At 39.5% G+C, this 18,664-nt stretch overlaps 1 protein-coding gene across 2 annotated transcripts in view; it reads right to left on the reverse strand.

The window, feature by feature from the left end:
• The window catches only part of NACC2 (NACC family member 2), a 120,584-nt gene extending 116,962 nt beyond the window's left edge, over positions 1-3,622 (reverse strand). For both annotated transcript variants that reach the window (XM_074210682.1, XM_074210679.1), the window contains exon 1: positions 3,562-3,622. The gene's annotated coding sequence lies outside the window, so the exon portion shown is untranslated. The remainder of the gene's footprint in view (positions 1-3,561) is intronic.
• Between the last annotated feature and the right edge of the window lie 15,042 nt (positions 3,623-18,664).

Raw genomic sequence — 18,664 nt, forward strand, 5'->3', positions numbered from 1 at the left:
TTGGTTGGCTTTAAGCAAATCACACTATAAAAGCCAACCCCTTTTTCCCATTGGGCAATACAATAATAACCCTATCCTATCTTCTCTCCCCATAAGATAACATGGGGAGGCTAGGTGAGGCAGTAGATAGAGCACCAGCCCTGGAGTCTAGAGGACTTGAGTTCAAGAATGTACATAAGAATTCCTGTGGGCTGCATATGGAATGTTTAAAAACATAGTATTCTATTGTATTTTTATTTTTTAATTATTTCCTAATTATATTTTAATCTGGTTCAAACTGAATCTCAGCAATGTTTTGGGAGTTTTTGACACCTATACTCTAGAGAGCAGAGTCTCAAGTCTCAAGATCAGGGTTTAAATCCTACCCCTGGTATTTATTAATGAACTCCCTAATTTGTATTGTCCAGATATACATGGCTGGCAAGTCAGTTAACCTCTTGAGACTCCCCTCACTCCCTCCTTTTAAAATCTGGAACAGATATGAATATTTTGGAAAAGTATGATAAGATCTCATGCCTTTCCTATTCTATCACAATAGAATGGACCAGAGGTGTATTATTCATTTGAGGAACAAACCGCTGACCAGTTAGTTAATTTTTCCCATGAAGTGTAAATCCCCCTTTATCCCCATCCAGTTGGGTTTTTTTAATTATTTCTGGTGTGTTCTTTGACAGTTTTCCTCATCTATACAAGCGCCTGTAACACAGTCAGAATTGTAAGGATAATCAAATGAAATGATACAAATAACAGAATAGGGGGACTAGATCTGATTTAATTAGTGCTGGGAGCTTCTGGGGGAAGAACTTAAGAAGGCTGCCTAAAGCAGCAGTTAAATGACTTGCTTAGGGTCATACAGCCAGTATGTGCCAAAGGCATTGGAGTGGTTCCAAAGCCAGATAGCTCTCTACTCACTATGGAAAAGCATTTTATCCAGAAAATGATAAAAGCTGGTATTTATATATATGGTTTTGAGGTTAACAAAGCACTCTGTATACACCATCTCTAAAAAGTATAAAATATTTGTATGTATTGGCTTTATTTTTATTATTATGGGGCATCAGCATTGACTTCACCTTAGCCCAGATACAACTCCACAGAAAACATTGTAAACCTTTGTGTGAAGAGCTAGACAATTCATGCAGGAGAGGGTCAATTTAGGGATTTTCTAAAATAGCAGTTAATTAAACATAATGATTTAGGAATGTGTTCAATTACTTACCCCTTCTCCACTCCCTTGTAACATATATACATTGATAATCTGTATTTTATTTAATTTTTCAGTTTTAGTTTTTTAAATACAAACTAGGTAGACATTGGTTAGAAGTCAATAATAGAAAATCAACCACATAAAAAAGTGATCTTTTGAAAAAAAAATTTAAGGGAGCCCGGTCATTTATTTACACTCTAAATTACTACTCTACAATTAAAGAGTGCATCCTAACTCATTCTTTCTGTGGCCAAAGGGAAGACTAAGCTTAAACACCAACCCCTCCTACCCCCCCCCAAAATCAAACTCAACCTTGGCCTTATTGGCCTATCATCTAAGCTATCTATCTGCACCTAATCCAATGAATGCATAGCAGAAAACTCAGCTGCAGGAATATGCAGCTTATTGGTTGGGCTTGGTATGGCTTCCAAAGACCACAGAAAAGAGGTACAGCTCTGGCAAGAGAGGAAGGCTGCTCTGGACCATTTGTACAGGCCCCAGAATAAGGTATCCATTTTATCATCATCTTTGCACATTCCACAGGAAAAAGTGTTCAACCTTCAGGGATACAACTTTTAGGACTACTCTAGTCTGAAAACAAAGACATTTATGGGTTCACAATGGTCAGTGGAGAAAGGAAGGAATTGTCTCTGATCTCTAGGCTCAGATCTCAATCCCTGTAAAAGCTCCTTTGGTCCCATTGCTTCTTCTGCTAGAAAACATGCCAGCCATCCTGGGCCTAGTCAACTTAACATCCCACAAGCATCAGGGCTTCCTAGGCAGATTTCAAAGGGTTTAATTGCAGATGCCAGTTCCCAACAGTCCAACTAGTGAAAGAAAACCCTAGGGCAGAGAACACCGAATCAATAGACAGTCCCAGATCCTGCAGCAAAGAAGGCAACAGCCTGCATCTGACAGGATTTGGTCTTCTCTGCTGCCGGAATGCATCTGGCTTAAGTCCGGCCCTCACTGCGGGAATTGATGACTTTTTAAGAAGCACTCCCCTAGACCAGTCATGCTTGCGCTTGCTCTTGCTCTCTCTCTCTCAGTCTCTTTCTCTCTTCCTTTCCCCCTTCCTCCCTTCCATAAACAAAAGAGACAGTCAGACTTTAAACAAGTCCAGGAAAGATTTAACAAGGGGACACCCTCTCTCCTTTCCCTTCCACTCTTTTGCCCCATCCCAGAACAACATTTTGATGCAAAAAAAACAAACCCAGAATTGAGTATTAGCTAGTCAGATAACATTGTCCTCAAGGGCATTTACTCCTTCCATCCTTAGCAAATGCAGGAACTACAAGGAAGATTTAAACTTTCTCAAGAAATCCAAGAATTAAAATACATAGAGAATAGGGAAGGTCTGGTCTGAAGGTGGTGGTGATGCGATGATAACCGGTTAGCAGCAACAGTTTCCCCAACTAATTAAATCACCCCTCCCCCAGTTCATCTCCCAGTGATGGAGGGACTAGAAAGGCTGTGAAATCTAATCAGACTTGACTAGAATATTCAATGTCTGAGTAGTCAGAAATTTTTAAAAAAGGGAGAGAAAAGAATGACTCCAAGGAACCACAAACCAACAGCAAACCTAGCAGGCTGTTTAATCCTCTGCAATAGTGCAGAGAGAAACTAAACCTGGCTCACCCCCCCACACACTCTAGATAAGTTGTGCACAAGCAGTGTAGTTTTCCACCATTTGGGAAGAAAATTAGGGGAAAAGCTAGCTAAGGAGGGGTGCTTGGGGAGAGTAGTCAGGACACAGAATCATCCCCCAAGCACAGCAAGACTAAAGGGCAGAGATGGAAACGGAGAAACCTCTAGAAAAGAGGGGGCTAAAAACTAGGAACCCTTCACTTTCTACGGGAGCACAAGTGGAGTGAGGAATGCGTGAGCGTGGGGGTGTCACGCACAGCTGGCAGAGAAGGAACTCCCTTCCCAGGGCACATCTGGAGGGCATTCAGCCTCCCCACACACACACACACACACACCTTCACCACCGCACAGCTGGCGGAGGGGCCGGGCACCTCGTTCTCCCACTGCGGGGACGCAGCTGGAAGGGGCCTGCGGGCGCTCGCGCCCGGCCCCCCGCGCCCGGCGCCCGGCCCCCCGCCGCGCTTCTGGCGGAGCGGGGGATGGGGAAGGTGGGACAGCCGGGGTCGGGAGGGAGCGCGGGGGCAGCGCCGGCACCCGGACCCCGGCCGCCCCCGGCCGCCCCCGCCCGGTCCCCGCGCCGGGCACGGCGGGGGCTGCCACGGGGGGGGGGGGTCCCCACCCGGGGTAAACAAGTTGAGGCGCCCCCGCCCCTCCCCCCGCGGGCCGCCCCGCCGCGGACGCGCAGAAGTTGGTGGCCCGGCTCTCACCTGCAGGCAGCCCTCCGCAGCCCGGGCGCCAGCTCGGGGAGCCCGGGAGCGGGCTGCGCCGTGGCCTGCAGCGGCGGCCGCGTCCCCCCGGCCCTGGCCGGCTCCTCGGCTCCCGGCACTCCCCGGCGAGTGGGTCCCGGCCGCGGCGGCGGCGCGGCGGCGGCAGGAAGTGATTTCCGCTGCTCCCTCCTCACATGGACTTTCTCCGACCTCGCCCAGCACCGGCGGCTGCACCGCGGCGGGAGGAGGAGAGAAGAGGAGGGGAGGAGAGGAGGGAGGTGGCCCGGGAGGAGGGCGATTTAAAGAGACAGTCCCGCGCCCGGCCCGCACCGCACCGCCTCCCAAACACGCACGCACGCGCGCACACTCACACTCACACACTGGCACACGCCGCAACTCCTGGCGCGCACAGACGCGCGCACACACGCGCGCACACACACACACGCACACACACACACACCCCGGGGGAGGCTCGCGAGCGGGGGGGCTAGGAGACTGGGGGGGTGAACGAAGAGAAACCGGGGGAAGCAGAAAAAATAGAAAGAAAAGGAAAAGAAGGAAGAGGGGAAACGAACAGGTGACACTTAGAAAGGGGGGGAGAAACCCGCAAAAGAGAAAGGAGGGGAGAAGAATTCCAGGTCCCTCTGCTGGCCGATCCTGGGCCTTCTGCCCCAAGGGAGTTCTGCCGACTCCTCGACTGGCCCTTCTCCTTCAGCTGAGGGAAGGGAGTTTTCCCACCTCCAAAAGTGGATGATGGGGTCCCTGGCTCTGGGAAGGCTTACTCCCTCCAAAGGTAGCCCACAATACATTATCACTTAATGTCTGCAAAGTGCTTAGCAGATTGGAAAGAGCGAATGCACCTGTACTGCTCCAAATGTGTTTATCCCAAATTAAATGACAACATGGAAAGCTTTTGGCTGGGAACAGTCTCTACCCATTGACATTTATGGCTGGCCATAAAAATATCTACGTGGAAATGTACTTTTGCTAATATCCTTGGGCTGCGCCAGTTCCTTCCTTGCCATAGGCATCCGGAGCAACAACGCAGAAGCAAGGAGAACCAGGCTCTTCTTCAGCATTCCCTTCTGTAGCCCCCAAATATTCCTTAAAGAGTTAAATTCCTCTAAATGTTTTCCCTGCTCATCTCACAGGCTGCTCCTAGGATGGTACAGTGTTATAATGCTGCGCTTAAGTGCTGGCTAGGCAGGATGGAAAATATATTATCATATGCATATTTGGCAAGGGTTTATGGAGATAACTAAAGAAATACTCTTTTTTTCCAATGTTGCAGTTTATTATTTTTCTGGGGAAGGAACTGAGAAAATGAAATCTGTTTGGATGCAGCTCCTTGTCTGCATTTAAATCCTGTGTGAGCAGAATATGCACACGGTGTGACTCACACTGCATTCCACACGCTACTATTTAGTCATATATAGCTAAACAAATCAGCCCATATGGCACCACATTTATCTAAATTCTCATTCATTTGGACTAAGGTCTCATTTTAAATAAATGGATGTAAATAAAACCCATCAATAAAGTAAATTAACATAGAAGAACATCAGCAATACCCTTTGTCCTTCCAGCCCCTCACTGGGGCAGAGAGGGATAGTCTTGGCAAGGCCTTGGGTGCCTTCCCAGATGGCACTGCAAATACTTCCCCCACCACACACCCTTTATAGGTTATTACAGAAGCAACAGCATTACAGAAAGGAAAACCTCAACTCTAACTGGGACTCTTATCTGCCCAGTCTGAAAATTAGATGATCTGAAGCTATACACAAGAGGTACTTAATACATGTTTGTTGACTGATGAAAGTCCTTTCAATTTCAAATGATCTTATGATCAAGTCTAAAATTTACATATTATTTCCATGTCAATAGGTCTTCTCAACCAAGAGAAGCTTCACTATTATTGGGTGTGTGTATCTTGTCAAAACAGATTCAGCCCATCAAACATTTCCTTTCCACCAAGTTCAAGCTTGGGACTCAAAGTTCTGGAACCACAAAGGGTCCTAAAATGTCATTCAGTTCAGTTTCTTCATTTTTGTAGATGAAGAAACTGAGATCTGGAGAAGTTAAATGAAGTCCAAGGTCTCTGAGATTATAATCCAGGTAAGATTTGAATACAAGTCCTTTGAGAATTTAGGCTATCACTCTTTCACTACTACATAACCCTGTCACAATGAGGTCAAGGTCACAAGGTTAATCTTCAAGTGAGTCAGATAAATTTGTTCTGTCCTCAGCCAGAGACAAAGCCTTCATCTGAACCATTGTACCCTTAGTCATATTTGTCATTTTTCTAATATTTCTCATAGTTTCTTGATTCTATGATAAATGGTCCTATTCTATGTCCACATATTAAAGTCCTAATCATCTAAATCCCAGATCAAAAGTCACTTCTTCTACCAAACTTCCCCTGCTTTCCCAAGACAAAAGTGATTTATTCTCCCTTTGAAGAATTTTACATAGTACATACAACTCTAATGACTTTGCCTTATTCTACTTTGTATTATATTTCATATCATATCTCTTCTGTTAAGTTGTGAATTGTTTGAGGGTAGGAGAACCAAGTTTTCTTTATCTTTGAACTCTCCATAGCATTTAGCAAAACTTCATTTTAATACCTCTTAGATTACTCTTCACTCCCACAGTCACCACTGTAATCCAGGCCCTCCTCACTTCTGTGAGGCCATCTGCAGTCATCCTGAGCCATAACTGGTCACCTGACCCAGTGGCTCCACAGTGCAAAGTGAAGCTGGTGACTTTGCACAACACCTCCTCACTCAGATTCAATTCACTTGTCATGACATCATATCACTGATATCATGGTCCTCCTAGAGAACTAAGGACAAAAAAACACCCTCTCTTGTAGTGTATTGCTATAGCCTTAACAATGGTTTCCCTACTTTGCATCCTTTATAATGCAGCAAAAGTGATCTTCCTAAAGTTTAGGTCTGACTAACACCTTCCTCCTCAATAAACTCCAATGGTTACCTATTACTGTGGTATCAAATACAAACATCTCTGGGCAATTTAAAGCTCTTCAAAACCTGACCTTTTCCCATTCTTTCTTGTCTTTATACAGTGCGTCACTCAGCACATTCTGCCTTCACAATGGTGGTCCCCATATCTGGAAGATTCCATCACCCTACCTCTGCCTCTCTCCATCCCTGGCTTTCTTCAAGAAAGTACAAGTGCTGCCTTCTACAAGAGACTTTTCCTCCCAGGAGTTAGTGTTTTCTCTTCTGAAATTACCTTCTATTTATTCTGTGCATTATCTTACATATACCTACTTATTTGCATATTAAATGGCAAGTTCCTTGAGGAAAGGGACTGTATCAACTATTTCTTTATTTCCCTAAACCTTCTCATAGTTCCTGGCATAGAGGAAGAGTTTGAATATTTTCTGATTGATTGGTGGAATAAAGAAGATCAATAAATATTTGTTGGCTGAAATTGATCAATTCCCAATTTTATTAAAGTGTTTCTTTGAGCAAAGCAGATACTAGTTCATTATAGCTCATTTCAATTACTAAAAGAAAGTTAAGATAATACATTCTTTGAAAGATGGTATCCTCAGTAGCTGCCCTCAAAAAAAAAAACCCTTTTCTTTTTTCCTTCAGGATTTCCTCTTGGTTCTAGGGAGGTACATTTTGAAATCCAATTCTGCAAAGTGAAATATAACACAAAAAAGATGTCTTATTTCTTATGTTTTTGTTTTTATTAAGATCTAAGATATTAAATGACTTAAAACTCAATTATAGGACATAGCAACCAAAAAATCCTAATATGCTTTAAAGTTATATTAAAAGAATAATTTTATGTGGAATGAGAAGATAGCCCTGCTGTACTCTGGCCTGAACAGTCTATTTTTAGGAAGAACACTGACAAATTAGAACAAGTTCAAAGGAGAGCAACCAGACTAGTTAGAGGCCTGGAGACCCTTCCATTCAATGATTTAAGAGAACTAGAGATTTTAGTTTTAAGAAAAGAGGATTTAGCAGGGGGATGTGATTGAAGTCTTCTACCATTTGACAAGTTCTCACATGGAGGAGAAAGCATGATAAAATAGAAAAAATACTGGAATTGGAGTCAAGAGACCTTAGAATACAGTAGGAGTTTTCTCACTTAAGAGTCCCCCATTCCAATGACATCATAGGTCCTAGCCAAAAAAAAAAAAATTAAAGAATCAGGATAGTATAATGGAAAGAATGATGGATTTATAATCAGAAGAGACTCAGGTGTATGATTATGGACAAGTTGAACCAACAGAGTTAATCGAAGTTCTTTAAGCTTCAGTTACCTCAGTTTAAAACAACTTACTTTCAAGGTCATTGTCATTAAAGTTGTAGAAAGGCAGCTACAGCTTCATGGAAGGAAAAATTTGTTAACAATTAAAGCTGTCATAGGATCACAGACCTAGTACAGGAAGAGACCTCAGAAACCACCTAATTCAACCCCCTTCTTTTATGAGGCTCTTGTAGGCTGTGTGACTTATACAAGGTCACCCCAAAGTAGGATTGGCTATCTCAGGAAATAGCATGTTCCCCATCATTGGAGGTCCTCAAGTGGAAATTGGATGTCAGGGGTGTCATAAAAAGGATTTCTTTCTAGGTACTGGTTTATGTGGATAGGCTCATGGATCTATTAATCAATCACAAGGTTGTATTAAGCAATTACTATATGCCAGGTCCATCAATGAACTCTTGGGATACAAAGAAATAGGCATGATCCCCACACTACAAGAATTTACATTCTAATGGAGGAGAAATAATTGCATAAATAGGTATACCAGTTAATAGAGAAGTTGGAAGGTAACATTTGAGAGGAAAGCACTAGTAACTGGGGAAATCTGGAAAGGAAACCTACAGAAGGTGGCATTTGAGATGAGTCTTGAAGGAAAATAGGGAGAGTAACAATCAGAAATGAATTAGGGTGAACATTCCAGTTAGAACAGCCAATGCAAAAGCTACTTGGTGTTATGAATTACAGAACTTAGCTTGGAGTCAGGAAGACTCATCTTCCTGAGTTCAAATAATAAGCTGTGTGACTCTTGAGAAGTCACTTAACCCTACTTGCCTCAGTTTTGTTATCTATAAAATGAGCTGGAGAAAGAAACTCTCTCAAGAAAGTCCCAAATGGGGTCACAAAGAGTTAGACATGATTGAAAAATGACCAAACAGCAACAAGATTAAGGGAAGGAACAGTCTTAAATAAAAGGATAAACAAAGGATATTTAAAAATATTTTATAGTTCTTTTTGAGTGAGCAAAGAATGAGAATCTGAACAGATGTCTATAAATATATATATATGTAGAATGAAAAGAAATTATAAAAGAGGTTTCAGAGAAATCTGAAATTTGTTTGAATTGATGCACCATGAAGTGAACAAAATCATGATAATTTAGACAATAACAAAAATAAAACAAAGACAAACAACATTGAAAGAATTAGAAATTATTCAGTATGATGACAAATCAATAATGAAACATGCTATCCACCTCCTGCTCAAAAGGTAAAGAATCAGAATGTAGAATAAGATAAATTTTTTTTTAGACATGGTCAAATTGGAAATTGTTTTAACTATACATGTGTAACCTGAACACCAAGGTCCATGGATGGGGAGCAAATGCCTGGTGTCTATATTAAGTGTGGGTTAGAGCTGGCAAGAGCAAGAGAGGAAAGAGAACACAGATTTTGCTGGCTTCTGGCTTAAAGAGGAAGAGAAGATGGGTCATCTCAAGCTCTCCTCGGGTCCCTTAAAGGAGAAAGATTCTGGGAAGGAGTCAACATGTAAGGAGTTAGCAGTTTCTATTATGTTCCTACATTCAGCTTGCTCTACTAGAGACTTCAAAGAACTTTCCCCTTGGGTGAGATCCAGGACTCCCTCTTGGTCCCTATATGGAGAGCTCCTTCAATCCCTATTGTTTGATATATATTCTATGTGTGTTCATTATGGACCTAATATTTTGCCAGAAGGAGGTCAACCTTCAGATATATATCTTGGAACTCCTTCTTCCATCAATAAATGGAGATAATGATTTATTTTGACTTTTAGATATTTCTCTTATTTAAGAGAGCAGTTAGTTATTATTTTAGCCTGATGGTCACCCCCTCCCTTTCCCAAGCAACCAATCTCTGACTCTAACCTTCATTCCTGGCAGCAATTGAATCTCTTCCTTGGGGAAGGGTTGGTAGAGGAGATGCTAGATATAACTCTTCTTGTCTCCCTTCATATTGAGAAATTACATTAGAAATGTTTGTAATGGGTTTTATTTTTCTCTTGTTCTAAATGGGGGAGGGGTTGTTGAAGGTTTAGAAGGGTGAGAAGGTAGATTTTTGCTGATTGAAATAAAATATTGAAAAATTTAAATGACACAGAAAAATAATTAAATTTATTGACATACCTATTAAATTTTACAAATTAAAAAACTTTTAATGTTCATTGTGCCCTCATTTTGTGGCAATTACATGTTTTACTTGATTTGACACTGAGTTCACACATTTTTCACACATTTTTTAATTAATCATGAAACTACAAATCACATCTAATATTAAGCATTCTTTTATAGGCAGACTATTTTCTAAGCCTAACACTGATTATAATCCATAGATTTTCCATGAAATTTAAATCATATGAGTTCTCAAACCATTGAGGCATGCTTATCTCCCTCTTGTGGATAAATTTCTTAATTTTTCATCATGGATAGAATTATATATAAAGTTATATCACAATATTCCATCTCCAATTCTGCACTTTGCTTCTTTACATGTGAATGTATTTATCAAAGTTCAATTTTCAGGTCCACTGGAAGCTAAAAAAAAAACTAACAAAAGAACCAGTACCCTCAAGTTTTTTTTTTTTATGGTTGATACATAGTCTGGTGAAAATGCTTTGATTTCATAGACCAGACAGAATTTCTCTGAACCATGTTTTTTAATTGAGTGAAAAAATTAGTTTCATCATCAAAAATTATCTTTTTTTCACTCTTCATTATTCTAGTCTGTGCTGTCACTGGAAGTGGTTCCTTTTCTTCAAAACATTGGTTAGCAACATTTTAAAGATTAGTCCTCTCTCTGTTCTTTAAGCTTTAAAACTCCTGGACTAACTTGTAGAGGAATCAGTAACAATTCCCTTCTACCCAACTGTTAAGTCTTTCTAAAGAATTTGATTTGATTTCTAAGGATTAATTAAGCTCTTTTATAGCAATAGTTTGTCAGCTTTTAGCATTTTTTCTCTTATTTTCTTTCTTTTCTTTAAAAAAACATTTTTGATCATTATTTCTTTTATCTTTCAGTATGACTGATCCTCTTTCACTGAGAACTTGAAAAATTTTTGAAACCCTTAACTTCCCCAATCAACAGTCCCTATAATATCTCTAACAGCCATTGAAGTATGCTCTTTAAAGACATGATTTTGCTCATTTCCTTGGAGTAATATATATTCTTAAAAACAACATAATTAAAAATAATCTAAAAGAAACCAAAGAAACATATCTATGGCTTGAAATCTAACACATAACTGACATAGATCTAAAAAAAAGAGAATCAAACTCAATCTAGTAGGGTCAAGATAAACATGCACATATGCCCCTAGCTGTTTCAAAATTAAACTATATCAAAATGATTATCTGTCATAAGAAATTCACATAACTCTTTTCGTCACTATGACTAGACCATAGAGTATATGGAGTTAAAAAGACTGGAAAGATAGGATATGCCCAACAGAGAATTTCTATTTGATCCTAGCAGTAATATACAGCCACAGGCAGCTACTCAGTGCAGGGGGTAGAGTGCCAGCCCTGAAGTTAGGAAGACCTGAATTCAAATTGGGCCTTAGATACTTATTACTGTGTGACCTAGGGAAAGTCATTTAACCTTGATTGCCTTGCATCCAGAGCCATCTCTCCAAAGGAGAAAGTAAAGTTGGTGACTTAGCACGGCATTCCCCTCATGCAAATTCAATTGACTTGCATGTCATGACATTACCTCCCTGATATCATGGTCTTCTTCAAGAACAAAGGACAAATATCATCATATAACCACTGAAGTTCACTAGAGGAGGAGGTGACAGGGTAACTCTTGATTTTTTTTTTTTAGGCTTTTACAAGGCAAATGGGATTAAGTGGCTTGCCCAAGGCCACACAGCTAGGTAATTATTAAGTGTCTGAGGCTGGATTTGAACCCAGGTACTCCTGACTCCAAGGCTGGTGTTTTATCCACTGCACCACCTAGCCGCCCCAATAACTCTTCATTTTAAGAAAATGACTTTGACAGTTGTATAGAAGATGGATTGGAGTAAGGAAAGACTTGAAGCAGGGATATCATTTCTAGTACAATGATCTAGGAAAAAAATGATCAAGACCGGAGTTAGTGGATGACTGTATGAGCATAAAGAAGGGGACAGATATGAGAGGTCTTATTAAAAAGAAGCAATAATATTTGACAAAGAAGTAAGAGTGAGGAGTTAAGGATAACCCTGGGTTTTTGAAGAATAGTGATGTGATCAACATTAATGGAGAAGTTTGAAAGGGGCTTCCTATGAACTCTGAGATTCTAGGATTCTGAAATTAAGACATCTAAGCTCTACCACCCAAAAATGAAGTGGAAGTAGGGAAAGGGAGGGGAAATCATGGCTTCTAGTTTCTAAGTAATGCTATAAGACAACAACAATTGAGAAATTTCCATAGCTGAGAGATGACATAAATTACAGGCACTTGCCTATTCATAGGAAAAGCTATGCTACCTTTTAAGAGGATGCTCTTGATCCACTATTATTAGGAATTGCCTTTTGAGATATGTCTCCATTACAGGGTATAGATTGCAGTAGTAATTCACACTCTTTCACCTATTCCCTCTAGTCACCAATGATCAGGAATTTACAATATAGTTAGTCAAAGGACCTTGAACCTGTGTCTGTGACCTCACTGGTACTATGCTTGAATCACTAGGACATCTAGCCCATAGATCAAGAAAAAACTATAGTTAAATGTAGTCTTCAAGGGAACTAGTCAAAAAGTTGAATTGATAGGTAAACATTCTATATTTAGCGACAAAGTTGTATTCATTTTTTATTAATTGGGAAAAAAGCAAAACATTCATTATATATTTCTTAATTTTCTAATTATTTAATTAGTTTAATTAAACCCAGTGAAATTTCTTTTAAACACTATCCCTTTAAATTCAGAATATTTCTAAGCTCCCAGCTTATTTCAAGTAATATGGAGTATGAGTTCAATGAAACAAAGTCTGATCAATACCCTGAAGTGTATGGTAACTAAATCTTACAAAGACAAGTTCTGGATCTACTTCTGGCCACTTGATTGTTTTATGGTCTCAGAACTCCAAAGACTCTTAGCAATGTGTTCATTGTCTTCCAGTTTTTAGGAAGTTCCAATAAAAAGAATCTTCATTACTTATAATACTCCTTTATTTTCCACTCTCGGTGCTAAATTAAAATGATAACTACATTGGAAAAAATTTTAGACACATTTTAAGATGAACCTAGAACTAGGTCATTTCCATTTTATCCATTCTGGACATTACAACTCGATGTGGTTAACAAGAAAGGAAGCAGGAATGTGTATATGATTCAGAACTTTGATACAAGTCCAGATAGTACTTGAAAACCTATTCCTACTTTCTGAAGGACCTAAGAAGAACCTAGGAGCAAACCCACTCAAATCTCAAGCAGAAAGTGAGATCCAATTTGAAAGATCTTTGAGTTGAAAGTCAAGAGATCTAGAAACTAGTCTTGGCTATTGCAATAGAGTTTAGTCTCCCTACCTCATGTCTTTCCCTCTCCAATTAACCCCCCACACAACTGCTTGCAAAGTGACTTTTCTGAAGTATAGGAATCATGTCATTCCCCTATTCAATGAACTTCAATATTCCCTAATACCTTTAAGGTCAGTCAAGTTACAAACTCCTCTGTTTGACATTTAAAGCCCATTGTAACCTTGCCCTTTACAGCCTTATTTTATATGATCCCTCATCACACTCTCTGGTCCAGACCAAATAGTTTTCTTATAGTTTCTCAAACATGACATTCCTTCTCTGATATCCAGACTTTTGTACTTAACCTCTAACCCTCATGCCCAGAATGACCTCTGTCTTCATCTCTTCCTCTTAGAATCTCTAGTTTCCATCAAAGCTCAGTTCAACCACTTGATACATGAAGATGTTTCTGAATCCTCTCAAATTACATTATATTTATTTTTTTATTCATTTTGTATGTATTTATATGTACAATTGAGGTGGTGAAGCAGATAGAACACAGGGTCTGGAGAAAGGAAGATCATAGTTCAAATCCAACCTCAGACACTTACTAATGTGACCTAAGGCAAGTCACTTAACCCCTACTTCCCTCAGTTTCTTATCTGTGAAATGTGGAAGGAAATGGCAAACCATTACAGTATCCTCACTCAAAAAACCTCATGGAGAAGCCCATAAGCTCACCAAGAGTCAGACATGATTGAACAACTGAACAACAACATATGTGTCAAAAAGTCTATTTATATAGGTAGAGGCAAATTAAGTAATGGATAGAGGGGCTTACTCAGAGTTGAAAATAATCTGAGATCAAATCATGCCCAGTGACCTTGGGAAAATTATTTACTTCTCTGGACTACACTAAGACTGTCAGTTGGAGAGCACTTGCTGACTTTCAGTAATAGGAAGAGCTTTTTCATTCAGAAATTTCTTTCACCAATGGATTCATGAGTCCAATCACTTTCACACTTATATATGTTCATGTCATGTCACTTCCCCCAATAGAACATAAATTCTCTGTGAGCAGGAATTATCTCAATTTTGCCATTGTATTCCATAGTATTGAGAGCTAACTCAAGACATTCAGTGGATGCTTTATACATGATTGTTGCTTGATTAGCTCTCCAATTAAAACTATCACATAAAACACTCTTGGATGACTTTAACAATCACTTGACCCCCTCGGGACATTAATTTCTTTGCTTTAAAATGGGCTTTATAATCTCTCCTCTTCCAGGGCTGTCAGGACTTTGAGATAACTGAGGCATTTTCCTGGGGCTTCTAACATCTGTTGTGATTCTTCCCCAGCACAGTCCAGAGACTGTCCTCTTGATGCCTCCCAGTCCTTTTCAGACCAGAGCTGGGCAACCCAACCATGCACTGTGACACTGATAGATCACTTATCTCATGAGATTTTTTTCTCCATTAATTTCTATGGGGTTCAGGTTGAGATAAGAGAAATAAAAGCATCTGGGAAAAGTTGTTTCTTTTTTATAAATTCATAAAAAAAGTTAAATCTAAAAGTTAAATTTAAAAGGGCTAATAGATATCTTGGATAGTGAGGTAACACAATGGATACTAGTGTTGGGCCCAGAGGCAAGAAGACTCTTCTTCCTAAGGTCAAATCTGGTCTCAGATACCAAGTAGCTGTGAGACCCCAGGCAAGGGACTTAACAACTGTTTGCCTCAGTTTCCTCATCCATAAAGTGAGCTAGAGAAGGAAATGACAAACCACACCAGTATTTTTAGCAAGAAGACCTCAATAGGGGCAGCTAAATGGCATAGTGGAAGCAGGAGGATCTGAGTTCAAATCCAACCTCCAACACTTACTAGCTCTATGATGGTGGGAAACCCATCCTCCTTGGAGGAAAAAAAAGAGTTGAACACAACTGACATAACTCAACAACAAAAAATGGATATCATATTAACTATCTTCTCAATGGGTGGGTGAGGGGCTAAAGGAAGGACAGAATTTGGAACACAAAATTTTTTAAAAGTATGTTTAAAATTAATAATCATTTTAAAATTCTATACACTCAACTATACAATTTCCTTCCATATTTTTTAGTCTAATTGAACATCATTTTTCTTCCAGTAACCTATGATCCAGTCAAATTGATCTTCCTTCTGTTCCCCATACAAGACACTGCAAATCCAATCTCCATTGTGTAAAGCACTCCTTCACCTCCATTTCGAGGAATCCTCTTTTCTTCAAGTTGCTGCTCAAGCATCACATCCTAGATGAGTCCTCTCCTGACCCTCTCAGCTACAAGTGCCATCCCTTTCAAAGTTAGGAAAAAAAAACCAAAATCCATTTTATTAAAACTTACTATGTTAGGCACTATGCAAAACAATTTTCAAAGTAGAGTATTTATGTTTCCATTAACTACTTTTAACAAGCTTCTAGTAAGAACTTTGCTTTCAGTTACTTTGTTTTTTATTTGTATTTATTCTGTATATACTTAAATGTTTTAGAATTAGAATGTAAGTGTACATTGTGAGTAGGAATTGCTTCATTTATTACATTTTCTATCCATTCATCTGGGATAGTACTTGGCATCAAATAATAACTCAATAAATTTTTCTTGATAGATTGAGCAGAAAGAAGGACAATTTTAAACAAGCTGAGTTCAATTTTTTCTTGCCTTTGAATGTTGGGCACCACTGGATTTTGAGTTTTGAACTCATTATAGCCACCAATGATAGCAAACTCCTTGACAAGGAGTATCTTGTATTTACAATGGCAAAAAAGAGATCTAGAAGAAGAATATCCAGATGTTGTAGTCCAGATCTGGTCTAGTTTTTTTTTTGTTTTTTTTTAGGTTTTTGCAAGGCAAATGGGGTTAAGTGGCTTGCCCAAGGCCACACAGCTAGGCGGTCTAGTTTTTATATGCCCAGAAGGCTGTTTTATTTTTTAACCATGTTCTCTCCTCCTGCTCAGTCCCCTTTATTGCTTCCTTGTCCCTTTTCTGGAATTTCCCTATAACTTGATCTCTTTCTGGAAGCTTTTCAGCTAAAAACTTCTAACTTATAGCCTTTTGGTGCTTCTCTCTGTTAAAAATTGGTGAAGTAAAAAGCCTCACCAATTCACCAATCTTATCAGTCTGGGTCACGCTCTCTCTTTGTAAAACAATTCTGTTTTTAGAGAAGCCAAGACTCTTTCCCTCTAAGCAAAGTGTCCTGAAAGCTGATTAAGTTATGAAGCCTGGTCCTGCGAATACCGGAGCTTACTATGGTCATACAGCAAGTCTTGGGAGCAGCAAAATTATGGACGCTTTCTTCCCTCAATGGTCTGAAGACCATCTAGCCAAACCCTTTCTGGTTACCTCTCTGATCATATCCCTTCTCTGCCTTTTCTCAATCCCACTTGGGGGTGGGTCATACTTGTTTCAGTTCTAGTATGAGGGAGTTGTGGGCTGCTCTGACAGAAGGGCTCATTTAGTTGCCCTAGTATTCTTTTTTTTTCCTGTTGCTCTATTGGGTATCACCAGTTAAAACATGTGGACTGCTCTTTTGGGTCACCTCAAATAAGCAACCCAAACAAAAAAAAAAACTATTGCTCTCAGCATTGACTGACTTCTTTGATCCTCCTCTGAAGCCCCTTTAGTTCCAGCAACAGATTCCAACATCAGTTAATCACACAAGTTAGGTCTTTTATTTGTCCATCTTTTCTAAACATTTCTCCTGCTGCGTCTTTGAGATGTTAGATTTTGTTCGTAAACAGAATACTCTTGCCATGGGCCTGCTTAGAAGAAAATAGCCTTCTTTATTCTCCTAGCCCTCATAAAGGCTAATATCAATACCCATGCCAGAGATGTCAAGGATGGGATTCTTGTTAGGTATGGGTTGGACTGAATGACTTCTGAGGTCAATTCCATTCCTGGGATTTTATCAGTTTGTAAGAGTTCTTCTGAAAGGGGAAAAAAAATTCTGCTTTATTAGATAGAGAGTTGTTCTTTTTTTTTTTTTAGGGCTTCAGTATCTTTTCAACTAAATCAGAGACATTGGATTCCTAGAGTATCATTTTAAAATTTTGTGTTATTAAAATTTTTTATTTTAATTTTTGTAATGATTCTGAATTCATCCTCCAAACTTGCCAAGTGCTGAATTCCTTGGACCTATGAATATATTTTATGAGAGGCTGTACAAATATAATATCATCAACTAAAAGGTTTCATGTTCTTTCCTTACTATTGTGAGCACTCACTCACTATACAAAAAATACTTCAAACTAGAATTTTCTCCTCCATGGAGCCTTCCTACACATATCAGACCTTATTTAAACTTCTATAATTCCTCTATTTAGAACTACTTATTTCATTCTTTCCTTGTTTGGGTTCCCTTTTTTTCCATTAATTCTATAAAAGATTATGCCTTGTTTCTTTTTATTTTATAGGATCAAGATACTTAATAATTATTTGACAATGCTTTGGATACTCAAACATGAAAGAAGTCAAACTAATTCAACAAATAGGTAGGTGGTGTGGTGAATAGAGCACTGGGCTAGAGTCAGGAAGATCTGAGTTCAAATCTATCTCAGATATTACAAGCTGTGTGACCCTGAGCAAATCTCTTGAACTCTATCTTAGTTCTTCATCTGTAAAATGGGAACCCACTGGTGAAGAAAACAGCAAACTATTCTAATATATTTGCCAAGAAAGCCCCATGGAGAAGTCCACAGGGTCATTCAAGTCAGATACAGCTGAACAACAACAAACAACATTCAAAGCTCTGTGCCTTTCCTCTGTTTCCAAAGATAAATGACATATGCCCTGTTCTCAAGAAGCTAACAGACTTAGGCTAGGTGGTGTAGTGCATAAAGCACTGGCTTTGGAGTCAGGAGTACCTGGGTTCAATTCTGGTCTCAGACACTTAATAATTACCTAGCTGTGTGGCAATGGGCAAGCCACTTGACCCCATTTGCCTTACAAAAACCTTAAAAAAAAAAAGAAGCTAACAGACTTATGGAAGAAAGGTCAAGTATACAATAAATATGGTATAAATATGGTATTGGGGAGAATTAGATAAGTGTAAAGGGAAGTTACTTCCAAGAAAAGTACCAAATCTAAGGAGGGAAAAGACCATTTTCTCCTTGAGGGCAGGGTGGAAGAATCCAGGAAGGCTTCATGGAAGGGATGTTATCTAATCTGTGTCTGGAAGAAAGGGAAGAATTTCTACATATGGAAATAGAAGTGTGGGAGGGGGACTAAAGATTATATTCTAGAGGTGGTGGAGGGTGTGGGCAAAATTACAGAGATAACAGAGGAAAGTCCAAAAAAGAAAATTAAAAGTCATATAATTAGACTGAGATTTTAAGGGTATGGGGCTCA

Source organism: Macrotis lagotis, chromosome 1 (assembly GCF_037893015.1).
Source record: "Macrotis lagotis isolate mMagLag1 chromosome 1, bilby.v1.9.chrom.fasta, whole genome shotgun sequence".
In the NCBI taxonomy this organism is placed as follows: domain Eukaryota; kingdom Metazoa; phylum Chordata; class Mammalia; order Peramelemorphia; family Peramelidae; genus Macrotis; species Macrotis lagotis.